Below are 25,661 nucleotides of genomic sequence, written 5' to 3'. Positions count from 1 at the left end.
GAGTCTGCCTGCCGATGCAGGGGACGCGGGTTTGTGCCCTGGTCCGGGAGGATCCCATATGCCGCGGAGCGGCTGGACCCGTGGCCCGTGGGCCGTGGCCGCTGGGCGTGAGCGTCCGGAGCCTGTGCTTCGCAGAGGCCGGAACAGTGAGAGGCCCGCGTACCGCAGAAAAATAAACAAATAAAAATAAATAAATTAACTGTCTAGTTTTGCAAAAATTTAAGAACTAATTCCTCATATTGATCAACAAACAATCGTAGATGAGTAATTCTGTAAAGCAGCATAAATGTCTGGGATATCACTGTAGAACTACATGATTTGATGTTTGGTGAAAGTATAGAGTTGACCAGTTGCTGGCCAGCAACATTGCACAGTATCTGTAAACATGAAGGTTATGATCTCATGTGATCTTTCTAATTCAGGAGTAACAATGAATGTGAGTGATATTTTGTAAATTTGTAATAGCTATAATGTGATATGAAAATAGCTGTGGTTTTTCTTGGTAACAAAGTCACAGGAGTACCTTGCACTGCTGTAGTTTGTCACCTGCATTCATAATTGAAGGGCAATTAGAGTTAGATGTAATAGAAGCATACTTTTTTCTATCCAAGTTCACAGACCCCTCAAATTCTGATTTCTATCCATAGAACTCCTGTTCTAAAGGTAAAACTGAAATTTCAAGTTTACTTCTGAAATTCCAAAGGAAAAATATCAAATGTAATTCTTCAAGGTTAACATACTCATAAAATCGCATTGTTCAAACCACATTTGGTGTGTGTGGTGGGGAGGGGGGAGTATATTAATAATTAAACCACAGCAAAAGTCTCCAGACAAGACTGTCCTGGGCAAACCGAGATGTTTGGCCATGCTACCCAAGGTAGAAAGGAGATTAACTTGCAGAAAATATATACTGCAGAAGTCAAAAGTCAATTCTCCCCTTTTATAAAGAATCATGGAATCTGAGGGAATTAGTGACTCCATTCCATTAAGAGGTTAAACTTTTTGCTTATATCTTAGCAGGTATAATAAGCCATAGCTATCAATAATATAATTTACTTGTGTGTGAAAATGATCTAAATGAAGTTTTTTGGCATGATGTAAAATTTGCCTTGCTCTAATACCCACTTTCTATTAAAAATTTATCCTAGTTTGGGAAAATTATCTTAACATGCAAGTCTAAATTATTATTAAATATTTAAAAGATGACCTTTTCACTCAATCATCGCCTGTTGTAATCCATGATCCTATGCTACTTTATCAGCTCCTTATACAAGAAAAGTAGAATAGGTATCAACGTGGCTGACCATTTGCCTGTAACCTGGTACTCAAGGGCTTGAGTGAGCAAGGTCATTGGAGAGTTCTGAACATGATGTTTTCCCTGCAAGCTCACCAGGCTGTAGAGCCCCAGTGCCCCAGAGACACAGATGCAGGGGAGAGGTGAGCCTCTGCAGTCTCTGCAAGTCTTCCCAAGAGTCAAAGGAAGGTATCTTTTCAGAGAAAAACCTCAGAAGGCTTAGTGAAAGTCACAGGCTTTTCTTCATGGAGGCACAAAATTGAGTGAAGGAGAGTTATTGGGGAGGAAAAGGAGAAAGCACTCCTTTTTGGAGGTCAACATGTACCGGGTATTTAACGTATCACCTCATTTAGCAATAAACCTGTAAAGGTATCATTACTCCTGTTTTACAGTTGAGGAAATTTATCATCAGAAAAAGTAATTTACTTGCTGGAGGTCACAAAGCTAGGAAGTCCCAGAGGTAAGTTTTGAACCTGATCTTTCAGTCCAGACCACTCTCTGCTCCATACTGAACAACTCAACCCAGTCTGAGAGATCAAGAAGGATACCGTGCCTACCTTCATGCCCCTGGAATATTATGCCTACCTCCTTCTGAATCCAAGATCTAAAGAGTGGTAGGGAGAGAGGCAGGAAGTCCTGAATTCCTGGGAGAAGAAATTCAGTTCCTTTGCGGGTATGGGTCAGAAAGGTATTTCTTAGAAGAATAAAGTAGATATTAAGGTTAAGTTGCTTCTGCTACAAATGTTATTAGGCTATACGAGCAAGAAGTCAAGGATTTTTCAAATCTCAAGGAAGATTTTTCACAGCCCAATGCAATTGTCACTATGACACAACACACTTATTGGGCTTTCAACCAAGTCTATTATGATTTGTATTCATCATAATGCAATTCATTGCAATATGTGTAGAAAACATAGCTTGAAATATTGTTTCATCAATCTTTTTCCCCATTGTCCATACCATAATTTGGGGCCTGAGCTATGTAACTATAGCTGTTTCTGATTAGCAAAATTAGCTTCCACTCCCCTTCGCGTTAACATGTAACCAGAAGTCTTAACTTGAAGATAAGACCGACTGCCCTCTTTGAGTAAAGAGCTTTCAACAGAAATCACAGTTAATTAGAAAAGTTTCCCTTGAGATATAAACCACAAAGGGGAAAAAAACAGAAACAATAATGAAGAATTATCAGAAATTTAATATTTTATCCTGAAAGGCAGATTTGATAGCAATTGTATTTATACAGTTCATATTCATCTACTACAATTTTCTGTCAAGATACTCCACAAATGTAAATAAGATTACAATTTTAAAAAACAAAATAAAGATGGAGGCTTCATTCATTCTTTCAATAATTTTTTGAGCACCAACAATTTTTCACACATCAACAATGTGTTAGGCATTGAAACTACAGAAGTGAACAAGACAGACACAATACCTACCCTCATGGAGTTCACAGACTAATAAGAAATCCAAAACTGTTTTAAAAGTACTCAGAGGATTAAGGAATCCTCAATTCTCTGGCAGTAGAAGACTATGCAGACAGACCCACGGTGTGCAAAAAGAACAAGGAATTTTAAATCAAAAGACCCAAGTTCTCGCCTCAATTCTGCCACCATCTCCATGAATATATTACTTAGAACTCTTTGTTAGAAATAATAGAAACCAGCTCATATCAGTTTAGGCAAAAACCAGAAGTTTATTATAAATATATGTAGCATGAGTGATATCTCTTAACATGTAAATATTACCAGTTTCTCTCAAAACTTCAATTTCCTCCCTACACCTCCCAAGTTTCCAAGTTTTTGTGATGGGTAATAAAGATAAGGAGAGGAAAGAACAAGAGGGGGTGGGGGGAGTGAAAACAATGAGACATAAATCCACACATGTTGAAGTGTAAGTGGGAGTTTTTAATTTGTCATTGTGAGTCGTTTCAAAATAGGCCTGAGGAGCTAGGAATCAGGTTGAAAGTGGCTTTTTAAAAGATGTTCTTATGGGTTGTAAACTGTCCCCAAGAGACCCAAGATTGGGATTCCTTTAAATTATTTTTTGCTTGCTATTTCATGATTCTTGCAAACACATGATTCTTCCAAAGCCCGACTTCTACCAGAGTTATGTTCAATGAGTTCTTTACTTCATTTTCAAGCATTATTTTCCAATAAAAATGACAAGTGTCTTCTCTAGTCTATGCAACTTCTGCTCCAAACTCTGTCACAGATGCAAGTCTGTCTCAGGGATCTGGGGCAGATCAAGAGCCTGAATCTGGACTCCAAAACACTTCTCCCACCTCCCCTGCCCCTTCTCCCTTCACCCCTAGCCCTCCTCCTCCTGATTAGCTATTTACGATAGGCAGAATACCAACACCCCAGAGCCCTGCTGGGCAAACAATTTGATTTTTGGTCACCCTTCCAACCTCTCTTACAAGGACTTCTGACTGACCCAGTTTGAGTCAGATACCCACTTCTAATCCAAATACTTTGGGAAGGGTGCTCACCTCTGTGAGTCTTCCAATCTCTAGAACAAGTCATTGGTTTTGTTCCCTCTGTATTTTTATTTGCTTGGCTGTGAAATGAAGATAATTTTAATTATCTAGCCTTAGCACAGGATTACTGTGGTTTTTAATTGAATAAATACAGATAAAAGTGACCTAATAACTGTAAAGTTCTCTTTAAATGCATTTTTTGTATCAAAATGCTTGAAAACAATGTGTTTATTATTTATGATCACAAGTAATACCATCCTGATGCCATTTCTGCACCTACTCTCAAGCAACCCTTTTGACTTAGAGCAAACGTGTCTGCTTTGGTGTTCAGGCAACAGGATCCCCACTCAGCAGCAGTGTTGGTTACCCTTTAGGGGCCACACCCCTCTCTGAGTCAGTGGTGGAAATTGAGGGAGGTTCCTCAGAGGGAGGAACCTCTTCCCACAAAAACACTCACACATTCCTAAATTCAACATTTTGTATATGATTTCAGCGTCTCCATAAACCCACTAAAGCCCTGTCTCCAGCTCAAGATGCAGGGAGCCCCCTCAGAGGCTTAGGAACCTGCACCTCCTCTCCACTGGCAAGAAAGGGAAAAGTCACTTTCAATAGATTTCACTGTCACAATTGAATAAGAGCATTAAATCAGAGGCAGAGAGAAAAAAAAAAAAAAAAACTACATCCTCTTAAAAGGTAACAAATTCCATTTTTATCTCTCCAAAGACCATTTCCTTTTCAATTTATCCAACAGTAAGCCTTCCCTCTTGTGTCATTATGGAACAGGAATTAATGTATTTCTGTCCTTTTTATTTCCTTTAGTAGAAATTTTTTTAATTTAATTCATGAAGGTAACGCTATCCAGTATGATGATTCATATTATCAGGTTCTACTATAAGACAATAAAATTCTGAAAATAAATCTTATATAATCTCTATAATCAGATATATAGATGCAAAATGAGAGGGCAACATGTCCACTCAATATGCATTTAAATATGATGAATTTCTGGTCAATTTCTCCCTCAATATGTTTGGACAGTATTCTAATTAAACTAGAAACTTGATTATTTATTCTACTAATTGTTTGACCCACTAACAAGGTAAGTGGGTAAATCTAATGAGCATAAACATGCATCTCGGTAATTTGGGCCAAATCCACTTTTTATAAATCTCCAGCTTGAGGTACGTGGAAATTGTCACATCTACCAACATAAAGCTGAAGATATTTCAATAGATAAGGACAAACTGTCAGGTCATATTTGCTGCTGATCATCATATGCCATCTAAGATACTAAATCATATGGACGTTTACCTCAATCATGTGGAACTCTAGCTAGCATCTAGAGTCTCCTAATTAATGTATAAACTGGGATGATTCTTGAAGTGAATTAACCTGGATAAGGCTTTGGAGCTCCTTAAGTGCCCTACTGCACTCCTTTGCTAAACTGTACCCACGTTTCATTCATTAAACCTGAATTAAAATCCTATTTATGTCATTCACCAGCTGCATGACCTTTAGCAAGTGACTTGGCTTCTCTGCACCTAAATTTTTGTAGCCATAGAGGGGGGATGACTTGAAGGGTTGTCGTGAGAATAAGAAAATATGTGTACCTCACACAATGCCAAACACAGAGTAAGTACTAAATAAATGGTAAATTGCTAATGCTAGAAAATTTACAAAAATAATGGATGAATTTGCCAATTGTCCTTCCATGCTGTAGACATAACCCTGAACTCAAAAGACATGCACAGGTATACTCTACTCTTTCAAAATATTTTTATTTGACATTTACATTTACATTTTCTTACCTTATCTTAACAATAGGCCTCTGACACAGAAGCTGATTTTACCATTCAAATGTACCTTTGATTTTTTTCTGTATATTTTAGTAATTTATTGCAGTTTTAAATACTTATCTTTCTGGATACCCCCTTCTGCCCACACCACTACATAATCCAAATAGACCTAAAAATCCACATTGAAATTACCATGGTATGTGTCGCTTACCTGTCAACTTTTTAAATGAATACTAAATATAATATAATATAATATTTAAGAAACTAAACGTAGTAGATATTTGCTGGTATCTTTAATTATTTCTTTGTTCACCTGGCATCTGAACCCCTATATGACTTTTTGTAGGAGGCACCTCTCACTCTAGAGGTCTAAAAAAGCCAGAATGTTTCTTTCCCAGCTTCCCTGGCAGCTAGAAGGGTACATAAGTTAGGTCAATCAGTTACTCCATCACAGATTTTGAAGAAGGCACTTATGACACAAAGAAGGAGGGGATGGTGGCAGAGAATCTATTTGGCAATAGCATTCAGCCTCCAGGAGTGGTGTGGGCAGAAGGGGCATCCGGAGTTCATCAGCAATGGCTACGGTGTCCCTGACAGGCTGATTCCATGAAATGACTGCATCTGTGGTCCTGTGTCCTGCCTGCCTCTTTCTACCTATTGTCCAAGCCTGACTTCCCAGCCATCCACAATTCAGTTAGGCACTGATTGCCTTCAGGCATTTCCTTTTCTGCTTAAACCAGCCAGAGTCAGTTTCTATAGCTTGGACACAAGAACCCTGACTGATACACTAAATCTAAATCCAGAAACAAAAACTTTTATAACAGGTATCTTGAATAACTGTGGAATTTTTCCAAAGAATAGATCAGAGTATCTAATTCCTACCCAGGGAATCATTCGACTTAAAAACAAGCAAACAAAACATCTATTGACCTCATGCCTATTGCCAACCCACAACCCATTTCTTTGCTTTGATTCTGTATTAATTAGGAACAGATTTGGTTAACATAAGAGGGGAAGACATGTAAGTGTTTCTTCTCTCACACTAAAGATGTGCAAAAACAGGCAATCCATTGAGTCATCAGAGATCAGACTCCTTCTACCATTTTTTCCACTGCATTGGATTTGGATGTTGTGCTCTAAATTACCTCATGGCTCAGGATGGCTGCTCTTGAGGTAAAGTCATCACACCCCACATTCCAGGCAGCAGGAAAAACGTGAAAGTGGTGTTCCTCCCAGCTGAATTGCTTCCTTTTAGGAAGCTTGCCTAGGCGAGTCCGGTCTCAAAATGGAGGTAAAACCACTGCCCAGTCGCCCCAGCCCGACTCTGGCCATCGCCGCTGCCGCGGGGGGAGGAGGTCCTTGATCCAGAGGAACCAGAACAGTTGAGAAAACTGTTTATTGGTGGTCTGAGCTTTGAAACTACAGATGATAGCTTAAGAGAACATTCTGAGAAATGGGGCACACTTACAGATTGTGTGGTGATGAGAGACCCCCCCAAACAAAACGTTCCAGGGGCTTTGGTTTTGTGACTTACTATTGTGTTGAAGAGGAGGATGCAGCAATGTGTGCTCGACCACACAAGGTTGATGGGCGTGTAGTGGAACCAAAGAGAGCTGTTTCTGGAGAGGATTCTGTAAAGCCTGGTGCCCATCTAACAGTGAAGAAAATTTTTGTTGGGGGTATTAAAGAAGATCCAGAAGAATATAATTTGAGAGACTACTTTGAAAAGTATGGCAAGATTGAAACCATAGAAGTTATGGAATACAGGCAGAGTGGAAAAAAGAGAGGATTTGCTTTTGTAACTTTTGATGATCATGATACAGTTGATAAGATTGTTGTTCAGAAATACCACACTCTTAATGGGCATAATTGTGACATGAAAAAGGCCCTTTCTAAACAAGAAATACAGTCTGCTGGATCAGAAAGAGGTCGTGGAGGTGGATCCGGCAGCTTTGTGGGTCATGGAGGAAACTTTGGAGGCAGTGGAGGTAACTGGCCGTGGTGGAAACTTTGGTGGAAGAGGAGGCTATGGTGGTAGAGGTGGTGGCAGCAGAGGTAGTCATGGAGGAGGTGATGGTGGATATGATGGATTTGGAGGCGATGGTGGTAGCTATGGCAGTGGTCCTGGTTACAGTAGTAGAGGAGGCTATGGTGGTGGTGGGCCAGAGTATGGAAACCAAGGTGGTGGATATGGTGGCAGTGGTGGAGGATATGATAGTTACAATGAAGGAGGAAATTTTGGAGCTAACTATGGTGGTGGTGGGAGCTATAATGATTTTGGAAATTATAGTGGACAACAGCAGTCAAATTATGGACCAATGAAGGGGGGCAGTTTTGGTGGAAGAAGCTCGGGAAGTCCCTATGGTGGTGGCTATGGATCTGGTGGTGGAAGTGGTGGATAGGGCAGCAGAAGTTTCTAGAAACTCCAAAGAAAAGGGCTACAGTTCTTAGCAGGAGAGAGAGCAAGGAGTTGTCAGGAAAGCTGCAGGTTACTTTGAGACAGTCGTCCCAAATGCATTAGAGGAACTGCAAAACTCTGCCACAGAAGGAACGATGATCCTTAGTCGGAAAAGTTACTGCAGCTTAAACAGGAAACCCTTCTTGTTCAGGACAACTGTTCATGGCCACAGTTTGCAAAAAGTGCAGCTACTGATGAATGCAATGTAGTGTCAATTAGATGTACATTCCTGAGCTCTTTTATCTGTTGTAGCTTTGCCTTTCTCTTTTTCTTTTCATTATATCAGGTATATTGCCCTGTAAATTTCGGTAGCAGTACCAGGAATAAAAAATTAAGGAATTTTTAACTTTTCAAAAAAAAAAAAAAAAAGAAGCTTGCCTAGAAATACTATGTCAAGAACCTAGTCCTAGGACCACATTTCAGTCTTCAACTACAAGGGAGGCTGGAAAATGAAGCCTTTGTTCCAGGCAGCAAAGACAAGGTAAAGAGGCTTTGCTTCTAAAGTAAAAGGGGAAGATAGGTGTGAGGAAGGCAAGTAGTATCTCTGCCACATCTCCACAGCAAAATTTGTCCCCCCAAATAAAAGTACTTTATATTCATGCTCCTCTCACTGTCCTCCCATCAGTATTCTCCCACCGCCACCCCCCTGAAACTCTTCTTGTCAAAGTCCCCAACTTCCAAATTGCCACAGCTCGTGAAACGTTCCCAACTTGACATTCTTTTACTTCTAATCAGCATGCGACACCATTTACCACTTTCTCCTCTTGCTCTCCACCACCCACTAACTCCTCCTGGTGTCCCCACTCCCTCAGTGGCTACTTCTTCTCAATCTTCTTTGCTGGTTCCTTCTCCCCTGCCCTCTTCTTTGATGACACACTCCCTCCAAGGCAGTGTATACAATCCCCAGCTTTAAATATCGTCTCTATTCTGATGGCTCCTAAAATTATATCCTCAGCCCTGACCTCTCCTCTGAGTTCCACACTTATGCTGATCTGTGTCTACTCCACATCAACACTTTGCATCTCATATTCGGCAATGTCCAGCATGACACTCCTGATTTCTAAATCAACAAACAAACAAACAACAAAAAAAACGACTGCTACTCAGATTTCCCCCACTGTGTAAATGAATAACCATCTACACAGAGTTGCTCAGACCCAAATACTGCTATTCCTTGATTCCGCGCCTTCTTTTGCACCCACACATTCAGTTCATAAGTAGAGGGTTGTTAGCACCACTTCTAAACATATTCCAAGCCTGTCCACTTCCCTCCAGCTCCACAGCTGCTCCCACAGTGCAAAGTTCAGAACCAGCATCATTTCTCACCTGGACTGCAGAACTAGCCACAGAACTGACTTACCTGCTCCCAAACTCCCTCATCCCACTTTAAAATATAAGCCAACCCCAAATCCTTAAATAGCTTCCACTTTTACTAAGGATCAAATCAAATGGCCTATAAGGCTCTTTGTGGTGTGGACTCTGCCTACATCTATGACCCCAGTTCATACTACCCTCTCCCTCTCTAGCTACACTTTAGCCACACTGGGCCTCTTCTCCTTCAACACATCAGGCTCATTTTTGTTTTAGATCTCTTGCATTTGCTGTTCCCTCCATCTGTAGTATTATTCCCTTCAGGCGTCATCTGGTTGGCCCCATTAGCCATTCAGGCATTCAAGTGCCACTGCCTCAGAGACCCCTTACCAACTCATCTGATATTGTGCCCCACCCACCCACCTGGTCCTCTTTTGCTCTACATGCTTTTTCTTTTTCTTTTTCTTTTCTTTTTTTAATAGTCATGACCCTATCCGAAAGTTTTGGGTATTTATGCATTTGCTTGTTAGTTGTTTTTCTCCACATTGGAATGTTAGCTCCATTACAGCATCAAGCTTGTCTATCTTATTTTCACACTATCCCAGCTGCATCTGAGATAAATATTTGTTAGCTGAACACATGCATGTTTGCACCGTAAGAAAGAGCGGGAGAGGAAGAGAGACTCTGTAATGGAGAGTCCTAACGCTCCATCAGTCACAAGTGGTTTTTATGCAAGTTCCTCCAGTGCGGTGTAAGCACAAGAGAAACCAAACTGGGTCTGGTATGCCCTATGATCTGAACCAGCAAGACATTTCCAGGCATCAGGAAAGGCTGAAAGTGAGGAAAAGTGCGATTCAGTCAGAAGGCAAGCAGGGGGACGAGGACAGAGTGTATTCTGAGGGAAGGTGGTGACAAGTGGTTCAAAGCCAAGCCAAGAACAGCCTGAGTATATTGAAGTTGCCGTGTTATGTGAAGTCTGCGGTGTGGGGCAGGATTGGGGCTAGTTTCTTACAGGAACTAGAGAAGAGTCATAACCCAGAAGAATCAATCTCAGGGAAGAGAAGACATTTATACATTGGGTTGGTGGTGCCATTTAGCTAATGTAGGTCATGTGACAATGACTGCAGTGAAACTGGTCATGATCCCCATGTGGCCTTCTCCACACCCCCCCAAAATATTAATGCACTGTCTCTTTCCCCAGAACAAATAAAAACATTAGCACTTGTTTACAGTATAACCATTATTACTTAGGGTAAGTTTGATGTCAGTGATCAATGTGGTCCTACAATGCTACTGGATTATAAATTTCCCTCTAAACCTTGGGGCCATGGGAACATTTCTGTATGTGGAAATAACAACTAAATAAAATGTGGATCTTTCTAGATCATTACAAGAGCAAAAGTCATAAAAATATTTTTATCCATACTCCCATTCCTCAAAGTGTTTTCAGGTACATATTTCTACAGAGGAAAAAATTACAATGTACACATATATTTAATATAGATTATAATTTAAAACCACAGATCACCTAAGCTCCTAACAAAAGAGGTAGGTTTAAATATATTTCTGGTATACCAATGAGTGGACTACTAAATTTAATAATGGAAAAATGAAATAAAACCAAATGGAAAAAGTAGAACACAAATTGTGTCTACAGTAAAATTATATGCACACACTGTGTATGTACATGCGTGGATGGATACACAGTGATGTGCTGGAGCTGACGTGTATTGTAGGGTTTTTTTGTGGTTTTTTTTGCTGTATGCGGGCCTCTCACTGTTGTGGCCTCTCCCGTTGCGGAGCACAGGCTCCAGACGCGCAGGCTCAGCGGCCACGGCTCACACGGCCCAGCCGCTCTGCAGCATGCGGGACCCTCCCGGACCGGGGCACGAACTCGTGTTCCCTGCATCGGCAGGCGGACTCTCAACCACTGCGCCACCAGGGAAGCCCTATCATAGGATTTTGAGAACCAACTGCTACATTTTCAGGGATTTTGCAAGCCAGTTGTTAAACACGGTCATTATGAAAAATTAAACAGCTATCTGTATAGTAGTGCTGGCCACTACGGCACATGTGTTATTTGGTACCTCATGGATGGTTTGAAATTGGCCATGACGGCAGCATTTACACCATGGAGACTGGCAAATGCTACAAATCAGGGTTGGTTATTTTTGTCATGATGATTGTCTAGACTTAAGAAAGTGGTAGAGAATATGTTAATAATGTTATTAAACTTGAAATGTGTCCAATCTGTTGTCCTTACATTGTAAGTGGAATTAAAAACTGAGGCAATATTTTGCCAGTATTTGAAAACTTAGCAAAAAATGTGCTCTTCTCACTGACAAATGAGGGAAGATCTTACATTATCACTCTTTTGTCTTAAGCATTAATGTAAATGAAAATATTAATCAATGTTCATGTTAGACCCACACTTAAAGTGCCAGTTGCTAAACATTTACCAGCACAATACTTTGTGTGCCTGTAAAACTAGAGTTCATGATTGTAAAGAAAGCAACAGATAAACTAAAATTATGGGTGAAATACTAATTTTATTTTATTTATTTTTAAATTTTATTGGAGTATAGTTGATTAACAATTTTGTGTTAGTTTCAGGTGTATAGCAAAGTGATTCAGTTATACATATACATGTATCTGTTCTTTTTCAGATTCTTTTCCCATATAAGTTATTACAGAATATTGAGTAGAGTTCCCTGTGCTACACAGTACGTCCCTGTTGGTTATCTATTTTATGTATAGTAGTGTGGGTATGTTTATACCAAGCTCCTAATTTATCCCTCCCCACCACATTTCCCCTTTGGTAATCCTAAATTCAAAATCTGTGAGTCTGTTTCTGTTTTGTAAATAAGTTCATTTATATCATTTTAAAAAAATTAAATTCCACATATGAGTGATATCATATCATATGTGTCTTTCCCTTTCTGACTTACTTCACTTAGTATGATAATCTCTAGGTCCATTCATGTTGCTGCAAATGGCATTATTTCATTCTCTTTTATGGCCAAGTGATATTCCATTGTATATATGTACCACATACTAATTTTAAATATTTCCATTTGTAATGATTTTAATATAGAATAATGATTATTTTAAAAGTGAAATAATATAACAAACAAACCTTCCTAGAAATTTTAACATTTTCCAGAAGTAACATTATGGCACAAACACAATGAATTATTTCTCTCTTGACTTTCTTTCCTTCCACAAGTATTGAGCCCCTACCATTAGCAAGGCACTGTTTTATCCCTGATCTTATAAAGCTTATAAATCTTGTGTGGAGTCAGAAATAAAACAAATAATTGTAAAAACAAATATTTAAATGTCAATTTTGTTAAATATGTAAAAGGAGAAGACTAGGAAACCTAGACTAGTAGGATAGGGAGGGCATCTTTTAGGAAACAAACTTTAAGCTGATATTACAAGTAAGAATAGGAGTTAGCTCAACAAAGAGGGTAGAGAAGAGCATCCCAAGCAGAGGGAACAGCATAAGCAAAGGCCCTGAGGGAGGACAAAGCTTAACCTAAGGACACGTCAGTGTAGTGTGGAGTGGCCAAGGCACATGGGGCTGGGTCTGAGTGCCAAGGCTGGAACCACATTGTACAGGGCTTTACAAACTATGGTAAGGGGTCTGACTGTTCTTCTAAGAGTAGTGAGAAGCCATCACTGAATCTTAAAATTGTTTGGCGAGTAGATGCAATGGAAATTAAGAATCAAGGTAGCTCCACTGGGTTCCAAGTGAGAATTATCTGCAACATAGAAAGTGGTATAATCAAATCCTTTTTTCTTTTGCTTTACATCATACTTCATGATAATTGGGATAACGTAGAGGAAGACCCAAAGGTCTTGGTCCCATCAGATCTGGGAAATCTAAGGGAAATAATATCATTAGAATGCCTTAATTTGGCCTCCCTATGTTTAGTTCAGATTGGAACCTGGTCTTTTGAGATTCAGATATAAGTATTTCAAGCCACCCAACCCACATGGTCCAATCCCTTTCCAAGATTATTGCAGATTCTCAGGGACTTCAGTTTGCCTGGTTCCTGGGGCACATGAAGTTATTCCAGGCACATCTGGAATCTTGTTCTTTTCCTACTCAATGCTAGAATCAGCCTTACCTAGCTTCCTTCCTTCCTTCGTTCCTCCTTCCTCCCTCCCTTCTCCCCCTTTCCTCTCCTCCTCTGCCTCCTTTTCTTTTTCTGATTGTTTTCCTCTCTCTCTCTTTTGTTCTCTCGTTGTCACTCTTGCTCTCCTAAAATGAATTCATCCTGATACCTCCAGTACTAACCCAACATTCCAGGGTTCCTTCTTGTTTCTCCCTTTTCCTGTTTGTAACCCCCTTTTCTTACAATGAAAAACCTGACTCCCCTTATCCTCAATATACTGACCTACTTGCTCATGCCAAGAATACACAATTTTTTTTTCAGAATTGCTAAACCATACCACTGAGAAAACACATCATCTGTATTTTGTTAAATAAAGACACTGCAGTTCAGAATGGTTAAGTGATTTGCTTGAGAGACTAGGAAATGGCAGAGCCAAGATTATCCTTCTGTTCTTCTGACTCCTTCTTCTGTGTCCTTCCTACCATTTCTGTTTTTTCAAGACATGAAACAAAATAATGACTCTAAATATTTTATCTCTACTTATAATTCGTCAGCCCCACATGTTCAAATAGTACTCAAGGTGTCAGAAACATTACGGAGTAAGGATGTTGACAGTTTCGACTGGAGTTTTTTGAGTAAGTTCTATACTTTTCATGAGGCAAACAAATTCAGAAGCCACTTCAAAAGTGACATGATTTTTACCTTGTATTTTCTGAAAAATTAGCCAATGAGATCAGTGAATTAATTCTAATTAGATGGAAACAGATTATCGTGAGCTTATTTTGACTCCCGTGAGTTTTTTCTCCACCCTCACACCCTAGAGAAGTGAGCTAAGCAGAAAGGTAAAAATTAGCCCACTTCCTTAGATGGGTTGGGTATTTGTTTGCTAGAGAATCAGGGTTAAGATTCTAACATTTGATGAAATACTGCCATTTACAGCAACATGGATAGACTTAGAGATTATCATACTAAGTGAAGTAAGTCAGACAGAGAAAGATAAATATCATATGTTATCACTTATTTGTGGAATCTAAAATCTGATACAAATGAACTTATTTACAAAACAGGAATAGACTCACAGACACAGAGAACAGACTTGTGGTTACCAAAGGGGAAAGGGGGGATAAATTAGGAGGTTGGGATTAGCAGATACAGTCCACTATATATAAAACAGATAAACAACAAAGACTTACCATATAGCACAGGGAACTATATTCAATATCCTGTATAAGCTATACATAATACCTTTCATAAGCTATAATGAAAAAGAATATATATATGTATAACTGAATCACTTTGCTGTACACCAGAATCTAACACAATGTTGTAAATCAAATATACTTCAGTTTAAAAAAATGATTCTAACATTTGAGATCGTGTATAAAATTTTTATATAATTTAAGGCAATCACATTGTGTTGCCAGTTTGTACACTCAAGTCACCTTTGTAGGGCTACTAGAAAGGACATCGATGCCAGAGTCCATGTTTCACTAGGCAGGTTTAGGCCTCAGAGTATAAATAGGTTAACTGAAAATAGAAGCAGTTTTTTTTTTCCCTTGAGCAAGAATACCTAGGTAAGAAGCATTGTAATTAGAATGTATACAGTAATTACAGATGTACTCCTGTACATCAAATGTGTTATACTCCTCAAAATCTATTATTTCATGGTCTTTGAAGCAACCATTATGATATCATGATGGTGAAGCTGTAATTAGAAGCTAAGTCGTACCAACACATTTTTGCAAAACAAAGTGAAAAATATTACCCTTTTCTTCTTCAGGGGAAAGAATAAGAAGATTTTACCCATAGCGCTAAAAATTAAGAAGTGTTAAGAGTAAATAGGAAAGGCAACTCTATCTCACTCTGTGGGCCCCTGGAGGGCAGTTCTGCAGACTTCCTCTTCCTGGGAGAGCCTGAAGCCACCAGGAAAAAGATGCAACAGAGTATGAGATAAACAGGAGGAGTTAATGAGCCGCCACTGATTACTACTTTGAAAGAATGCCACTATCCTTGAGGCCTTATTTGTAAAAAGGATTTTTAAGTGGATTCTCAAGGAATACAGCTTTTGCCCAAAAAACCTGTAGAAAAAACCAAAATACTATGGCCTGCTGTGGGTGGTGGGATGTGATGAGGCTGGTGGAATATTATCTCCTCCAAGGACATTGGGGCATGGGCTGGGGCTCCAAGGGCCAGTCCCTCGCTGGCTCCGCCCATCTTTGGGTGCCACTTTGCCTCCACTGCAATATCTTACCATAGCAGGTGCTCAGTGAATCATGCACAAATATCTCACATGAATGACACACTGCACGAACCAATGAGATGAAGGTTAGGGAGTGACTCAAGAGTCTGGTGGGGCGGGGAGAGCACAGATTACTGGGTTCATTCTTAAGTTGGAGAAGTCAGGGGAGGACCTGTGTTTTGTATCCAGAAACGTAATCTTCACAACTACCTGGTGACCATCCTTTTCCCCATTCGGCACATAGGGAATTGAAGCTTAGAGAAGTCTGATATTGCCCAAGCCACGTGGCTAGGATGGGATCCCTTTACTCATTATACTCCAAATGCTCACTCCACATCATGCTGGGAAGCTATGTTAGTTGAAGAAAAAATATTTTGTGTCTTTGGAATAATATTGGTGTCTGGCCAGTGGCAATCAGGTGATCATCAGCAGGTACAGAAACACTCCTCTCACCAAAGAATGAAAACGTTGTATTTTTCCTGGACTGGGCTGGCAGAAGAACTGTATAGCTGATGATTCACGCCCTGTATGTGAATGCAAATGGGCATGTTAGGCCCAGGATGTGCACACCCCCAGGTTTGCTCGGGTCTGCCTGCTTGCTCCATGAAGAGCCCCAGCCACTGTCACTCATTTCCAAACTCCCAGAGCCCTTCCAGAACCCCCACGAAGGAGGGCCCGGCGTGGACACAACCTCTATTACAGCCATGATGGCAGGACCTATGGCAGCCCTGGTACCCAGGCCTAATCTGCCTGGCTCCACAGGCAAAGTACGGTACCCCCAGCTGTGTAATCTGCCTTCCCAGTGGGGCTGTGTAATTTGGCTAGTATGGGTTAGAGGAGGCAAACTAATCTATGCAAAGGAAATGTATGATAAGGGTCTGGTTTTTGCCAGGCACTGTTTTAGAACCTGGGGAATCCATGGTGAACCAGTTCTCAAGAAGCTCATATTCTCTTGGGGAACCTCAGGTTATCTGACTTGGGGCCAGTGCTTTTAACCTCAACAGCACATTGCCAATTCCAGTGACCCACCTGATACATGTATGTTCTTTTTTTTAAATTATTTTTATTTTATATTGGAGTCGAGTTGATTCACAATGTTGTATTAGTTTCAGGTGTACAGCAAAGTGATTCAGTTATACATACACATATAGCTATTCTCTTCCAAATTCTCTTCCAAATTCTCTTAGGTTATTACAGAATACTGAGCAGAGTTCCCTGTGCTATACAGTAGGTCCTTGTTGGTTATCTATTTTATTTTTTATTTTTATTTTTTTGGCCACACCATGCGGCACGGGGGATCTTAGTTCCCCAACCAGGGATCGAACCTGCATCCCCTGCATTGGAAGTGCGGAGTCTTAACCACTGGACCGCCAGCTTCCCTAATTATCTATTTTAAATATAGCAATGTGTATGTGTATATATATATATATATATATATATATATATATGTCAGTCCCAGACTCCCAATTTATCCCTTCCCCCACCTTCTCCCTTTGGTAACCATAAGTTTGTTTTCTAAGTCTGTGAGTCTGTTTCTGTTTTGAAAATAAGTTCATTTGTTTCATTTTTTTTAGATTCCACATATAAGCGATATCATATATTTGTCTCTCTCTGTCTGACTTACTTCTGTATGTTGTAATTCTCACTGCAATATTTGGTAAGAAATGAGAAACTAAATATATAGGGATCTGTTATAACAAAAACATCCCCAAATGCTGAATCTCCAAGAGTCCTACTATTATCCCTAAATAACATTGGAGGGTGTGTTGGGCGTGACTCAATGCAGGAAACAGAAACCACTCTTCACATTTTAAACAGAAAAGGACTTAACACATGGAATTAGGTGCTAATAAAATGCTTGGCAGAGCTTGCTCTCTAGAAATGAAATGTAGAACCACTCCTTAGAACCAACTCACTGGGAAGCTATTCCTCTGAGGCTACTATTTGAACAATTGAGCTCAAGAACATATGGTCATAACTGAAGTGGAGAAATGAGGAAGTGGGAATGAAGAAGTTGAACGTGGCATTCAGCTTCCTCTCCACAGCAACACCTGTGAATACATAGAGACCTGGATAATGGACACGGTAACACCACTAGCAGAAAACTTCATATTTTATGACCTTGTTTGCCAATGGAATAAGGCAAAAGTCAAGAAAATGGCCTCCACTTCTGCCTCCCAAATCTCATGCAAGTGCACCAAATTGGAAGAAACTACCACGGGAAATGAAATTTTCAGCATTCCAAACTCTGCAGTATAGAAAAACATACTAGAAGGATGATCAAATAAAAGTTGAATTAGCAAGTCCACAATGCCCGACACACAGAAGGAAAGACTGAGTTTACCATGTTGAATGATCACTATAGAATTACCAGTTAAGTCACATCTCCAACCTAGTGCCTAGTATAACATCCTACACATATTAGATGCTCAATGAAAAGTTTGATAAATAAAAGAATGAATCAATGAATAAATGCATTGTGGATGTCACAAAAACAAACTTTAATGGTTTTTTTCTTTTTTAAAAAATTATTCCTAAATGAGGTAGTGATGGTTGTTTTGTTCAAATACAAACTGAAATATTCTTGACTGTCTCATTTCCCTTTTGTGTCTATCTAAGCAGCTTTTACAAAGCTCAGGAAGTAAAATAAGTTTTAAAAAATAGAAGAAATCTAGATTTTTTTTCTCCTTCCTTTTTTTGGACAATGAATTTCCCTTTCAAACTTTTGTGGTTATTATTGCTAAATGTTTCCTCCAAGGAGAAGTCTTCCTATTTTGTTTATTTTTAGAAACTTAAGGTTGCATACAGAGAAGGCTTTTGAAAACTGGAATCTCAAAAGGGAACTTCTAGGCAATGGCTCTTTATCTAGACCAGGATAGCAGCAACTCTGAGTAGATTATAAGAATATAGCCCTGCAGTGGGTCAACCTCTGATCCTCTTTGTTCCACATTAAACAGCATTTTTCAAGACTACTTTTCATTCTCTTTCCCTGTAGCATGTCGACAACCAAATCCACTTAACCCTAACAAAAAGTCATCCAGATGTTTCCTTGCTTAAATTGGAACTAATTAGGATTGGCACTAAGTTGTACAAAGTATTATCATAGAATGCTGGAACCAAAAGGAATTTTAAGTCATACCGCGCTACTGTCTTGTTTGTAGGTGAACCTCTTGTTTGTAGGTGAGCAAACTGACATAGAGTGAGGTTGAATATATTCAGCCTCTATTCCTTACTTTGGAAACATTCTCTCACGTATATTTGTTCATCCAGTAAATATTTAGTGTATATGGCACACAGAGCACAATGCAAGGACTTGTATGGAGATGCTGGGATGATTCCAGGCACGTACCCCAAGACTACAAGCCAATAAGCCACACACAGATCCAACCACATAGGACTGAATGCATGAAAATAATATAAATGTTCATGACTGCTCATTCCTTACCTGGGCTTCCCCCACAAGACCCTACCTCTCCCTCTCTTCATGCCAAAATCCTGTGCATTCTTCAAAGCCCAATTCAATTGTTAGTTACTGCTATGGTCTGAATGTTTGTGTTCCCTCCAAATTCATATGTTGAAATCCTAATGCCCAATGTGATAGTATTAGGAGGTGGGACCTTTAGGAGGTGCTTAGGTCATGAGGGTGGAGCCCTCATGAATAGGATTAATGCCCTTTAAAAGAGACCCTACAGAGCTCCCTAGCCCTTTCTCACATGTGAGGATACAACGAGAATTCTGCATCCTGGAAGAGAGACCTCAGCTGACCATGCTGGCACCCTGATCTCAGACTTCCAGTCTCCAGAACTGTGAGCAATACATTTCTGTTGTTTATAAGCTACCCAGTCTGTGGTTTTCTGTTAAGCAGCCCAAACAGACTAAGACAGCTACCAAATTAAGATTTTCTCAAACCGTGCAATCACAATTGATTACTACCTTTTAAGAATTTCCAAAGGATTTCTTTTGTTTTTCTGTTATGGCATGTATCAGGTTGTCATCTGGTGGGGCAGATATTTTGTAGATGGATACATATCTATTTTTAATGTGGTTCCAGCACTGTGGTAGACTAAGATAACAAGGAATCCCAGTAGCTATAAACCCTTAGGAACACTGGATAAAAAATAACAACAACAAAAAGTCTTTACAGTTAATTTTTATCTGAAAGAAATGGAGTCCTCAAGTATATACATAGGGAATTGAAAGCCAGAGTGATAAATATAAGAATTGAGACTGTGACAACTTGGGGAAGCTGATGGAAACAGTGGCATTGATTTGGTAAGACCAGGGTTTTAATGCCCATCAGGAACAAAAGCCGTCTTCGGCCCACCTGAAGGGGAGCAGGAACAGAGATGCCTACATAAGGCCAGGACTCTCCAAAGCTACAATCCCAGCCAAAGAAGACCAAAAATCTCAGCCAACCATATCAAGAAATGACAGTTAACTCTGTGTAGGAAAAAACACGACTTCTGTGAAAAATAAAAATTCCAAACCTATTGCTTTCATTGGTGTTTAATCTGAATTTACTTTACCTGATCCTGCAGGAAACCTCAAGCCTAGAAATTATCCTGGACGAGTGTTGCCTCCAGTACACCAGGAGGATGTTAATATTAAACTCTGCTACCCATGCAGCATGGAATGAGCACAGACAAAAATGAGCCTCACTGCAGGGGAGCTCATAATAGAAATTCACATAGAATGCAAAAAAAAAGAATCAGGGATATAAACAGAAGATTTTTTAATCTCAAAATTTGGTATATAGAAAAACAATCTGAAAGAGACCATAACCTAAGTATGTGTTTTAAATTTTGAAAATCTAAAAGGCATTGAAAAAACAAACAAATGGCAATTCACTATAAAAGAAAAGCCAAAAATTTTGAACAAATTTGAACATCTGAAGCCAAGTCCCTTTAAAACCGAGTTCCCTTGCAGAGTTAATGATTTATCTCTCTATCCAAATTTTATTGCCTTTTTTGTCCCATCTGACTTCACTCCTGTGCTAACTGAACACTAATCCACCAGAATCAGATGACTGAGATTTTTGTTATTGATAATATTGTTAATATTCTAAAATTGTTGATGTCACCATTAAACGTACAAGCTCAGGTTGTTTCTCCAGGGCAAGATGAGCTAACAGATCTCTGAGCCATAGACCACCCGGCCAAAAGATATCGTAAACCAGAGACATCCTGACTCCCAAAACTATGATTAAGATATGTCACAAGACGATGATTAACCCCAGCTTCTTTGTTCTTCCCCCTTAAAAATACCCCCTAACTCAAGGACCAAGTTGGAGTGGATCTGAGGCTTGTCTCCCACTCCCTTGCCTGGCGCCCTGCAATAAATCCTTTCTTCGTTGCAAACTCCCACTGTCAGAGTCTGGCTTTCTGAGCTGCAGGCACACGAATCTTTGCTCGGTTACACATTTAGAAATGAATAGTCATTTAAATTTACCACTGGACAAATGGCTTAAGCAGCAGATTAGAGCCAGCTGAAGAAGGAATTAGTAAACTTGAAGATACATTTGAACAAATTTTCCTCACTGTAGGACAGTTAAAGAAATAGAAAATATGAAAAGGCATGGAGAAAAAATTTTGAAGGTCCAACTTACATCTAACAGCAATTCTAGAATGAGAGAATAGACAGGATATGGGAGATAAAATATTTGGAGAGATAATGGCTGGTTGATAAAAATCAGTTGATAAAAGATATATTTTCCTCTTTTGCTAGATAACTGACTGCTTTGGGGCATAAACTAATTATTCATATTTATATTCTTAGAGCATTGTAAGAATTCATTAAATATAGATTGAATTAGTATAATGGAAGTGTACAAATATCAATAAAGGACAAATATTAAAAATAAGATGTGAGGGACTTCCCTGGTGGTGCAGTGGTTAAGAATCCGCCTGCCAATGCAGGGGACACGGGTTCGAGCCCTGGTCTGGGAAGATCTCACGGCCATGGAGCAACTAAGCCCGTGTACCACAACTACTGAAGCCAGCACACTTAGAGCCCGTGCTCTGCAACAAGAGAAGCTTAGAGCTCGTGCTCTGCAACAAGAGAAGACCCACTCACCGTAGCTAGAGAAAAGCCCGTGCACAGCAATGAAGACCCAATGCAGCCAAAAATAATAAATAAATTAATTAATTAAAAAAAGATGTGAGAGGTATTACTAGAGAAATGCAAAGAACGTGCTACTGGTGAAGAATTTATAGCAAGAAATTGCTTACAGCTGGGATTATTAGAGAAGAATTCACGGAAGAGGGAAAGGAGTACAATTTGGCAGGTGGGGGGAGGGGTTGGCCATTCCAAACAAACGGGATGATCTAACAAAGGCAGAGAGTGGGAAAAGGCAAAAAGCATTCAAGAAAAAGCAAGTGGTCCATTTTGGTTAAGTTGTATATCTAAGGACTAGTTGTGGGAGATCAAAGAAACAGAGCCAGATGACCTAGGCCTTGAATGTCAGACTGAATATTTTGGACTAGTCGAGAAAGAAAAAGCACCTCAAGTAACTCATTGCTGGAGGTGTTTCAACAATGGGGTGACAAGATCAGAACTGTTGTTTAAGAAGATTGACCCAACCAACAATTACACCCAATATGAACTAAAGGGAAGACATAGGAGTCAGGAAAAACAATTGATTTGTGTGTCACAAAGGACTCTTGATAGTGACAGAAAATGCAACTCAACCTGGCTTGAGCAAATAAGAGTTTTATTAGATCATGTAACCAAAAAAAAAAAAAATGACATGAAAAACCTAGGGGTGAAACAGGAATAAAGACACAGACTTACTAGAGAATGGACTTGAGGCTATGGGGAGGGGGAAATGTAAACGGTGACAAAGCGATAAAGAGGCATGGACATATATACACTACCAAACGTAAGGTAGATAGCTAGTGGGAAGCAGCCGCGTAGCACAGGGAGATCAGCTCGGTGCTTTGTGACCGCCACGAGGGGTGGGATAGGGAGGGTGGGAGGGAGGGAGACGCAAGCGGGAAGAGATATAGGAATATATGTATATATATAACTGATTCATTTTGTTGTGAAGCTGAAACTAACATACCATTGTAAAGCAATTATACTCCAATAAAGATGTTAAAAAAAAAAAAAAAAAAAAGAATTTGACCAGCCTTTGTCCTTGGCTCCTGGGAAGTAACCTCTAAATCCTTGGAACTTCCTGAGTAATAGGAGTATTTTTATCATTCATGGTGAACCCTGATAGTTTATGCTAATGAGGTGACTCATGTTGGGCCCCTTAGTTTATGCTAAGAAGATGGCTCATAGGGGGTCTGGCCACACCAAAAATCAAGGGTTGGGGAATTGAGCCGTGTGATATCAGCCCGATCTCCCCAGAGGGGAGGGGGACTGGAGGCTGAGTTTAATCATATGGCTAATGATTCAATCAATCATACCTACATAGTGAAATCTCAGTAAATATGCAAGATAACGAAGCTGGAGTAAGCATCCCTGGTTAACAGTATTCTGTGCATATTGTTACATGTTGATGCCTCCTGACCCTGTGGGGAGAGGATACAGAAGATTTGCATTTGAGACCCTCCCAGACCTCGCCCTCTCTTCCTTTTTTTTTTTTGCGGTACGCGGGCCTCTCACTGCTGTGGCCTCTCCCGTTGCGGAGCACAGGCTCCGGACGCGCAGGCTCAGCGGCCATGGCTCACGGGCCCAGCCGCTCCGCGGCATGTGGGATCTTCCCGGACCGGGGCACGAACCCGTATCCCCTGCATCGGCAGGCGGACTCTCAACCACTGCACCACCAGGGAAGCCCCTCCTTCTCTTCTTTTGGCTGGACCCAGTTTGTATTCTTTCTGCTGTAATAAAACTGTCACCATAAGTATAGTGTTTTCCTGAGTTCTATGACTCGTTCTAGTGAATCATGAAATCTGAGGAGGTAGCGTGTCCCCAGTAGCCAGTTACTCAGAGTGGGTGACCTGGGAACCCCTGAGCTTGCTGCTGCTGATGGAATCAAGGGCAGCTTTACGAAGGACTATGCTCTTAACCTGTGAAGTTTGACTGAATTCTGGGCAGTTAGTGTCAGAAGTCATGGTATCCAGCAATGCAAAGACCCTGAGGTGGGATCATGCTTGGCATGCTCCAGGAACAGCAGAGGGGCCCAGGTGGCTAAAGCAAGTGGTGGTTAGGGGGATACACATGAGCCTGACTGATAGCCAGGGCCAGATGGTTCTCAGCTCTTAGAATCACTGGGGACTTTTCAAAAGAAACCAATGTCCAGGGTATACCCCAGGTCGATTAAATCAGCTTCACTCGGGGATGGGCACAGGCATCTGTAGTTTTATAACTTCTTCAGGTGATGTAGGTCCTGATGTAGGCCCTTGATGGCCATAATGTAAGGACATTAGATATTGTTCTGAGTGTAAGGGGAAGCTATGATGCCTACTGAACAGAGTGACATAATCTGTCTTAAAGTCTTAAAAGACTCACTCTGGCTGCTGTGTGAAGAATACTCTACAGTGGGACAGACAGGTCAGGTGAGAGATGAAGATGGCTTAGAATAGGATACTTCTGTATGTGGCAGAGAGAAATGATTCTATCTGGGGTATATTTTGAAGGAAAGTATTTTGCTTATGAATGTGGGGTATGGAGAAAGAAAGAAGTCAGGGATGAGTGCATGATTTGTTTTTTGTTTTTGTCTTGTTTTTGGTCTAAGCAACAGAGTAAAAGGTAATGCTAATCACTAAGGCCAAGAGAATGTGGTCAGCTTGCCAGGACTGAATCACATGCCCATCCCTGGAGCAAGGGTGAAGTCAGTCTTGCCTAAAACACATATACCGAGAGTATAAGAGAATATTTTACCAGAGTAAAAATCAGGGCATGACACTGGGGGCAGGGGGAAGAGACAATGGGTGAGCCGAGAACAAAATAGCTCGTTAGAGGTCTGTTGATTGTATTCTAGAGGACACACTGAGAGTAAAATAAACTTCAAGAAAAAAATTAGCTCTTCCTCTTTCCCTTCCCAAACAATTCAGTCCTAAAGCCATTAGTTGGGGCCAAGGGGGTAGTCATGGTGGACCAGAGCAGGGTGTTTGACGCCAAGCAAGGCTAGGAAGGCATTTAGGTAAGGAGGGAGCAGTGGCAGCCAGGCATCGTAGGTGGGGTGAGAAAGTCAACACATAGGAGGACTGGCCTGTGGGAAGTATCAGAGCCTGAGCAGGGTGAGGAGGGTCTGCACAGGAGGACCACCCAGTGTGTAGCATCCAAGTCCGAGTAGGATAAGGAAAGCACCCATGCAGGAGGTGGCCCAGTACAGGGGTGAGGAGGACTTCTGTGGGGAAGTGGGCTGTGGTGTGACTGATGGTTTTCAAGATACATGTATGTGTATACATACATTTCCTAGCTCCATCCACTGAGAAGCCCAGGAGGAGCTGAAACTCAGTGGCAATGAGCACACCTATTACCCAGTCTTGGCTCCTAAATATCATTATTTATCACAGGAAGGAAAATGACTGATTCCAGGGCTAGGGCAGAGAAAGCACCACATGAGTCCAGAACATATAACCAAAGGTAAGGAAGTGCCAGAAAATTATGGGGACAGCAAAAGGGCATAGAAGTCAGCTTGAATGCATTGGCCAAACTGGGGATGATTTAAGCATTAAAATAAATAATGATAGTAATTGACTAAAATAGGACACCGTGAGTCCAAAATGGTAAAATAAATGAATAGATTGAAAGTTTGAGGAATAATAAGATATTTACGTAAGTTACAAGGTGTCTTTTGACAAAATACTTATTAATTACAAAGGAAAAAAGAGTAAACTTAAGCCTGGCAGGTACCACTTAAATCAGGTGATCAAAGGGAACATCATCAGTGATGAGACAAATTGAAATTGACCCCCCCATATGATACAATAAGAGCACAGCATCACTTCTCTGATATTCATGCCAAAGATGCATAACTTAAATCTAATCCTGAGGAAGAATCAGACAAACCCA

At 40.4% G+C, this 25,661-nt stretch overlaps 1 pseudogene; it reads left to right on the top strand.

Annotated features, from left to right (window-relative positions):
- The first annotated feature begins 6,854 nt into the window (after positions 1–6,854).
- Positions 6,855–8,090, top strand: LOC101321414 (heterogeneous nuclear ribonucleoprotein A3 pseudogene; annotated as a pseudogene).
- Positions 8,091–25,661: the final 17,571 nt, after the last annotated feature.

The sequence above is a fragment of the Tursiops truncatus genome, chromosome 5, assembly GCF_011762595.2.
Source record: "Tursiops truncatus isolate mTurTru1 chromosome 5, mTurTru1.mat.Y, whole genome shotgun sequence".
In the NCBI taxonomy this organism is placed as follows: domain Eukaryota; kingdom Metazoa; phylum Chordata; class Mammalia; order Artiodactyla; family Delphinidae; genus Tursiops; species Tursiops truncatus.
Note: the sequence above shows the minus strand (reverse complement) of the source record. Positions and strands in the feature narration are given on the sequence as shown.